Source organism: Chamaea fasciata, unplaced genomic scaffold, assembly GCF_029207755.1.
Source record: "Chamaea fasciata isolate MVZ Bird 193981 ecotype frontalis unplaced genomic scaffold, bChaFas1.0.hap1 SCAF_2, whole genome shotgun sequence".
Classification (NCBI taxonomy): Eukaryota; Metazoa; Chordata; class Aves; order Passeriformes; family Sylviidae; genus Chamaea; species Chamaea fasciata.
Window position 1 is genome coordinate 15135877 of NW_027094087.1, and position 8465 is coordinate 15144341.

The following is an 8465-nucleotide window of genomic DNA, read 5'->3' on the forward strand; positions in this document are numbered from 1 at the left end:
GCCAGTTGTTTATTGGGAATTCCACCCCTGTTGACAGAGAGAAATAACTCACTAGCTAGGCAAGCTGGCCTGGGTTATCTCTTCAATTCATGTTGCTGGAGAGAATTTCTGGGGCTATTGAGCTATCGAACCACCTGATGGACAGAGCAGATAAGCTCTACTGTGGTAGGGGGGAAGTCCTGCCACAGGAGCTGAAGACAGTGAGAAGGCTCCCCCTTTTCTCCAGGTTGAAAGGAGAAAAGGAGCCTCCTTTTCTCCACATTGAACTGCCCATATCCCTCAGCTGCTCTTCATGTTCCAGACCTTCCCCCAGCTCCGTTCCCTTCTCTGGACATGGTCCAACTCCTCAATGTCCTTGTCAGAGTGAGGGGCCCAGAACTGCCCGCAGGACTGGATGTGCCTCAGCAGGGCCCAGCACAGTGCAATGGTCACTGCCCTGGTCCTTTTGGACACACCATTGCTGACACAGGTGAAGTACCCTTGACCTCCTGCCTGTCTGGGTACATTATGTTTAGTCACTCTTAACCAGCACCCCTTGATCATTTTCAAGCAGCAAAGATGATAGAGTCATCCCAAAACTGCTGTTGTCAGACCACAGCTCTGTTCTTCCATGCGCACTAGAGGTTAATGGCAAACAGTTTTTGCATTGAATGAACTATGGTATTACAAAAAATTAATAGATGCATGGAAACAGGAACAAGGAAAATTGGAGAAGAATGACCTTATGATGGTGACCCAGGGTCTGCAAGGATGATGTGCAACAAAAGTATTGCAATGGGATCAAGCTTTCTGGCTGGTGAAGTTCAAGATTGTGTTTTTTTTTTTAAATACTCTCAATAATTTCATTTATCTTAAGGCTATCATGGTGATTTTTGAGAGTATAAACCCCATCTTGATCTGAGAACTGCTGCCCACAGAGGTCCTGCACATGTTTGTGGACTTTCCTGCAGAAAACCTTTTGAAGTGCATCTGTGTTGCTGTTTCAGGACTTGTTGCACAGAGAGCTGTTAGTGACATTAGTTCTCTTAATATAACAGTGAAGTTTTGTGGGAAGAAGGATGTGGACCTGTTGGAATGAGTCCAGAGGAGCCCACTCAGATGATCACAGGGCTGAAGTCTATCTGTTCTGGACACAGGCTGGGAGAGCTGGGGGTGTTCAGACTGGGCAAGAGAAGATTCTGGGGAGACCTTAGAGGCCCTGTCAGTCCCTAAAGAGGCTCCAAGAGATGGAGAGGGACTTTGGGCAAGGGTCTGGAAGGACAGGGCATGTAGGAATAACTTCCCATTGTCAAAGGGCAGGGTTAGAAGGGGTATCAGGGAGAAATTCTTGGCTGTGAGGGTGATGAGGCCCTGGCACAGGTTGCCCAGAGAACCTGTGACTGCCCCATGCCTGGAAGTGTTCAAGGCCATGTTGGATGAGGCTTGGAGCAACCTGGTCTAGTGGAAGATGTCCCCTGCCAATGGCAGACAAGTGGAGTAAGGTGACCTTTGATGTCACTTTCAACCCAGACCATTCTGTGTTTCTGTGATTCTGAAATATTAGTGTGTTCTGGAGGGTGCAAGCCTGTATGAATCCATTGCAACAGCTCCCACTCTGGAGCTAATCCATGTCCTAAGTCTCAGTTCAGCAGTGCCATCACAAAGGGATTTGCACAGCATCTTGCACCTGTTTGGGGACTGGGGATTGGCATGCGCACTAAGGGCTTTTGAGCTTCTTTTTGAGAGTCTCTTATCTGCAGCAGGCCTGGGATCATGCCACATGGAAACAGTCATGCATTAATCATGTTTATTTGTAACAAAAGTCATGGGCAAAACTGCCTTGTGAGGTTTTGCAGCATCAGGAGACTTTGCTGCTCTGCAGATACTATGCAGACCTAGCTGGTGTTAGAAGCTGCAGAACTAAAAAAAATTGCTTAGTGTCTCAGTGAAATATGTGGTTATATATCTATATCTTGAAGCATGGCTGCTCATTCTTGTTCAGGAATCAACTACAGAAAAGCATCATCAAGTAAAATCCATTAGCTCTAATCAGTGGAATTGATGTGCTGGCTGCAAACATCTCTGAGAGAGGATGGGAGTAAAATTTAAAAAGTTCTGGTTTTAAATTACAGCCACCATGGCAGGAAGGAACAATTCCTTCTCCAGCCTCCTCTGGGAAAAGGGCATGGCCAACTGCGGGACATGGAGGGGTGGCAAAGGACACTGGTATCATACAGCATCAAACTGTATCTGTCTGGGGCACAATCCTGCCAAAAAGTTTATTATTAAGAAGAAATTCCTCCCTCTGAAGGTGGTGAGATGCTGGCACAGGTTCCCCAGAGAAGCTGTGACTCTCCATCCCTGGAAGTATTGGACAGGGCTTGGAGGAACCTGGTCTAGTGGAAGGTGTCCCTGCCAATGGCAGGCGTTCAATCAGGATGATCTTTAAGGTCTCTGTCAACCCAAACCAGTCTGTGATTGTATGGTGATGCTAAAGGCACCACGATGTGGTACAAACCAGAGCAAGACCAATATTTCACAGCCCCCCAAAATCATCACTGTCTTTGAGCAGAGCCCCAGGCAGTGCTCCCTTGTCCTATCCATGCTGGGATCCACTGGCGTGGAGGCAAGGAATAGCTCCAAGCATACCCGGTGCAATGATAAACCAGAATGTTTTGAAAGCTGATTAGTAAGGTACCTGATGAACCTTCTTCTCCTGGCATCCTCACATGAAGTCAGGGCACCTTTCAGTCAAACTTAAGGTATTGGAGACCATCCAGGGACATTTTTGATAGTTTCTCCTGCATTTTGTGATGGCATGAAGAGCAAGATGACTGGAAATGATGATGTGAGCAGATGTTTATATCTCTGTGGGATACAATGACAAAGGTGGATTGGCTTATTTCCTCAGACCACCAGCTGACATCTCATCACATGCTATGTGTAGACATTCTCCCTCACAACCTGTACACACATATCCACCAATTCTTTCAGGAAATAATGCTATGACATTGTAACAATAGCATGGCAAAGCTCAGGGCAAGACCTTATAGGAGTAGACTGTGGGTTTATTTAGGGAAAACACACCATTCAGTGGTAGCCATATCAAAGGTAGGCACCTAACTCCTTGTTAATCACTGACGAGAGTCAGAGGAAGGGGATGGCAGCTCATCCCATTGCTCCCAGATGACTGACAAAAGCTGGAATCAAGTGAAAATGAAGAAAAAACATCAGATAGGAGCCCCACATCTCCTAAGGACCCTTTTTCCTCCATTATAGGAATGGAGATGCCTTAGGCTAAAGATAGGTGAGACTCCATCGCCAAAGCCAGAGCTGGACCACAATTGCAGCTCCCTCTGTGTGGAGTGTTCAGCTTCACATTATCCCAGTGAGATGCAGGAAAGTTCTATTTACTCTGGCTGTTCCAGGCACTCCCTCTGTGTGGTTGCTGACACCCTGGCCAGGGAGAAAATCCTAGAGATCAGGCAACAGAGCCTGTGGCAACGTTTACTTTCCCACACTGGCCTGTGATTGTGAGGTGGAATCAAAAACAATCCTTGGAAGGTGAAAAACCATTAGCAGGTGGTGTATTTCTAACTTGTTATTTGTAAAAAATGGTCAAGGGGTATTTGTCTGAAATGACCAATCATGTCGAATGGTACCGCAACACTGTACAAAAAGGATGTGCCTTTTAATAAACATTACTTTTGTGCCCTCCAAGAAGATTGGAGTTATATCCTTATTACCGCTGTCCTGAGTACAAATAACGACACCTCCACTTTGCAGATGTCTCAGCACCAATTGCTCCCATCCCTAACATCTATCACCAGGGACAAGAGAACATGACAACACTGCAGGTGACAATTTAAAGGGGAGTTTTAGTGGCCTCACATCTTAAAACATTTTATGCACAGCTTCTGCCTGGTGGGTTCAGAAGATTCAGCCTGGGGTGTTCTTGTTTTCTTGCCAACTCTGCTTATGGTTCATGCATGTTGTGAGAGTTTCGAGGCCAAATGGGACAGGAGCCAAAGCAAATCCATATCAGAGTGCTGCATAAAGAGAATAACTGAAATGCATAAAAAGAAAATTTGACCAATAAATCAAGTGCTCTAAAGGACATGAAATCCTTTAATGAAAATCACTACATAACACAGCCAGATTTCAGAAGAAGTGATTTTGTAACAGGTAGAAGGGGGAGTAAAATTTGAAAGAATTTGTATTTAAAAAAACCCAAACCAAAAAACCCACCAGGCAGAAGTGAGCTTCTCTCATGCCCATGCCATCACTCAGAGCTGGAGAAGGACAAAGACCAAGCTTGGTGACATGTTATCACATAGGTTTGGGGTGGTAGAAAGGAGAACCTCCCAAGGAGGGAACACTTACAGCTGAAGGAGTGATGGGTCAGAAAGGAATGGGACTTGGAGAATCCGCTGTGCAACTACCAAGATGGTACATTGTTTCCTTCTGATAATTTTGGCCACTGGAGGGTAAATTAGGTCTAGGCGTACATATGAATGACTGAGACATTTTAGGGTAAATAAAAGAGGATTATCTATGTTTGGAAGAGAGGAACAGTGATCTGAAGAGTGCTTATAGCTCTTCTGCTGGACCTCTAAGTTCCATAGGGTCTATATGTGGTGGGACTTCAACAATGAACTCCACAGGTCCACTTCATGGCCAGGTCCTCCTCCCAGCTATGCAGTATCCTGGCATCCTGTATGAGCCACTGCATTGTTCCTTGCATTTCTGCCTGCAGATCCTCTGTGTTAGGCTTTCCCAGCCCTGATCCTGGATCCTGGCCAGTGTCCATGTGCAACCTGTGAAGTCTCACGAGCATGTCTTATCATGCTGACCTGCAAAACCTGGTGACTTGAAAAACCCACAGTTCCATGACTGGGCTTACAGGTTCCTCCTCATACTCTGAGACGGACATTGTTTCAGTGAGTCACAATGGCCACTGATAGAGGGATTACTGAAGATGACCCTTTGAGAGACTAAAGGAACTTAATGTTCCAAGACTAAATGCAAGCCATAGAAGATTGAACAAATGACTGTATAAAACTGAAAAGGGAAAAGCTAAGGGGAATGTAGCTGGAGCTTCATTATGGCCCATTCATGTGTAAATGCCTGAGTGTGTTAGGAAATAAGACTGATTAAGGTATCTGGGTAAAAGATACAGAGATCAGGGCTCAGTGTTTGGGCATGTCTAAATGGTTAGCGAGTTCAGAAAAGCAGCTCTAGTCTTCCCTAAAACAGGAAAGAGGAGGCTGGGAGGGACAGACACCTTCTCACTCTATACAACTTCCTGACAGGAGGGTGGAGCCAGGAGAGGATCAGTCTCTTCTCACAGGGAACAAGAGACAGGGTCAGAGGAAAAGGCCTCAAATTGTGCCAGAGGAGGTTTAAATTGGAAATTAAGAAAAAATTCTTCCCCAAAAGGGTTGTCAAGCCCTGGAACAGGCTGCCCAGGGCAGTGATGGAGTTGTCATTCCTGGAGGGATTTACCAGACGTGTGGATGTGACACTTGGGGACATAGGTTAGTGGTGGCCCTGGCAGTGCTGGTGGAATGGTAGGACTCCATGACCTTAGAAATCTTTTCCAATCTAGATTATTCTGTGATTCAGAGATTTTAAGTCACAGGTTCTATTTTATCTACACTCAGCAAGGGGATGCATCTCTTTCAGCTCCTCCTGAGTGGAAATTTATGATTCCTCTCTTATTTAAGCAGAAGTTTTCAAAGCCCTCCATAAGTATTTATTTTTTATCTCTTTGTCTTGGTTTAGGAAGACAGGTATCTGCCAGGTAAAATTACAATCAGAGGCTCTTTGGCAAAGATTTGGGAAATAGGAATAGCAGTTCTTTACTAGTATGTAATACAAAGCAAACAAACACAAAAAAAAAACTCCCCCCCCACCAAACAACTACAGCATTAATGACAAACGACAACAGTACCAAGAACCTTGAGGGCTTTGTTTCACAAAACCCAGGGCAGTTTGGTTTCGGTGTCCCTGCAGGATCCTCAGAGCACCAAGCTGGAACAGTGGAAAAGTCCCGGGCTGGTAGCTGGGATGGCAGGGTGTCCCGGCAGGCAGGGGCAGGATGTCCCGGCAGCGCAGGGGGTGCAGGGTCACGCTGCAGCAAGAGGAGCAGCGCCGAAGGAGCCGATGGCGAGGCAGAAAAGCGGCCCAGCTTCTGCTCGGCGGGCTTTGCGGCGGCTGAGATCCTCGAGGAGCGGCCGACACGCGTCTCCCGAACGCCGGAAGCAGAAAAGCCCGCAGCTGCCTCAAGCTGTGTCTTTTACCTGCGTTATCTCCCCCTTCCACCTTTTGTCCATCTCTTTGTTTCAGCCAAGCACTCTCAAGTATCCAACACCCGGTCCCCTTGGCAACCCGTGGGGAAAAAATTCCCCAGAGAAAGAAGGAACAAACCCAACCCCCAACACTCTTTAATCAAGAAAGTAGAAAGACAAAAAGAAAATGACATAATCACAGCAAAGCAGGACATAATATTTATTATCCAGCTGAGCTTTGCTTAGTTCCTTGGTCAGCTCTTCCAAGGACCTGACTTGCTCATAAATCCAGATGATGAGGCTTCCATGTCATAATAAGCCACAAGCAAAGACCTGTGACTCTCTGCAATACAACTGCTTTGGAATTAAGCAATGCAACTGCTCTATGGCTTAGCCTGAAATTTCTGGGGGCAGAAAATTCTTCCCATATGTCTGGGTGTCCCCAGGGCACAGGTGTGACTATTTTAACTAGTGAAAATTCTTGGCATGGCTAGTCTCCAGCAAGAGGAAGGGTGCTGGATGGAAAACACCTCGAAACATCATCATTGAACCAGAGACATCCATGCAACAACTTTGCATAGAGTCATGCAATTGTTAAGGTTGGAAAAGTCCTCCAAGATCATTAGGTCCGACCACTCCCTCAGTACTGCCAAGCCCACCACATCTACATGTGTGTTAAATCCCTCCAGAAATGGGGATTTCACCACTGCCCTGGGCAGCGTGTTCCAGGGCTTGAAAACTTTTGTTTTGTGGAAGGAATTTTCCCTAATAACCAATCTAACCCCTCTTTGGTCACACCATCTACCTCTCTGACAATGCTGGTGTTGCACAGTCCAGAGGACCAGGATCCCTGGGCCCACAGATCTCCCCACAGAATGTTGGAAATCACTGATGGTTTCTCACCAGGAAACATCCTGTCACCAGGTAACAGTAGTGAAAGAACTAAAAACCTCCTTTGCTTTCTTGAAGCAGGCAGGGTCCTGACATTTGCAGTAGAAGACAAAGGATGGGGAGAGATTTGAGATCTAAACCAGTTTTAGCTCAATCAAAGCAACTAATGTCTTTAGGAAAAGATCCCTTGGGGTTTCACCAGAGCCCTGTTATCCTAGTGATTTGGGAAAACTGAGTCTAACAGATCCCTCATAGTCCAGCATCTTCCTAGGCCTGACAAAGGGGAAGGATTATTTTTCAGCTAATATCTCTAATTTGCTTCTGCCAAAGGTTGTTTTTAGTTTTGTTCTGTAATTCTTGGCTGCAGTGAGCTTGGGATTTGAAATGCCCCTTAGACATGTGAGTAAAGCCTTTGTATGTGGCCAGTCCTTTCACAGTGCTCATAGTTCAGTGCAGTGTGTTCACAGTATTATTCTGTGTCCTGGTGACAATGAGACCTTTGGTTTTCCCAGCCCTCCCATGAGATGATTTCTTTGCTTACCTGAGTGGCTTATCAGTTCCTTGAGGACTTTTTTTCCCTTCAAATTTCTATTTTTTTTTTCCCACATAGTAAATTGCATCTCTTTGCACATGACAAGGCAGAGGCTCAGACTATCCACCTGCTTGGAGACACAAATGAAAAACAGGAGTAGTATTCCCTTTCTCTATACTTACATAAATGTGTGCAAGGATGCACATGGAAACTCATCTGCCCCACACATGTCTTGGCAGAGGCATGAGGTTGCTCATGTACCCTATGCTCAGCAGTGAAACACCTTTGTGTTGTCTCCCCATCTCCTCGGCTGAGACTGAAACCCATCCGCATCACATCACTTGAGAACAAAAGTGACCTGCCTGTGCTCATTCCTTCTGCTTGTCCCTTCCTGCTGTGCATAGGGTGATTTGTAGAGGAAAAATAAAACTGGCTTACAGGAATGAATACCTCATTGTCTCTGCCAACATCCAAATACTGCAAAATTTGAAAGAGACAGGATCTTGAAGGCAGGATTGGGTCCTGAATGGAGTTCACTTTCCAGATTTGGATGGTAGAAGCATGAAATCGTCACCATCTAACAATGTTGTGAGTCATGATGGTGTAAAGTCCGTGACACCTCCCTCTCCTCCCTGTACAGGATGGTGCTGTACGCAGTGACCACTGTGACTGTATGTTGCACAATCCCTTCTACTGTAACACTGGGTAGATGTTGACAGGGGACTTTGCACTTTGCATTTGTCACTTGCTTCCTTCTCCTTGTGAGACGTGCA

The 8465-nt window shown here is 45.9% G+C and overlaps 1 long non-coding RNA gene across 2 annotated transcripts in view; it reads right to left on the minus strand.

The window, feature by feature from the left end:
• Positions 1–8465, minus strand: part of LOC136305438 (uncharacterized) — a 48366-nt gene continuing 39901 nt past the window's right edge. The window contains exons 5-7 of one of the 2 annotated variants that reach the window (XR_010725334.1): positions 7702–7822; positions 2678–2847; positions 1–27 (exon numbers count right to left, since the gene is read on the minus strand). This is a non-coding gene — a long non-coding RNA (uncharacterized lncRNA). Of the gene's footprint in view, positions 28–2677; positions 2848–7358; positions 7823–8465 lie in introns of those variants that run through there. The other variant, XR_010725333.1, reaches the window with a different exon arrangement.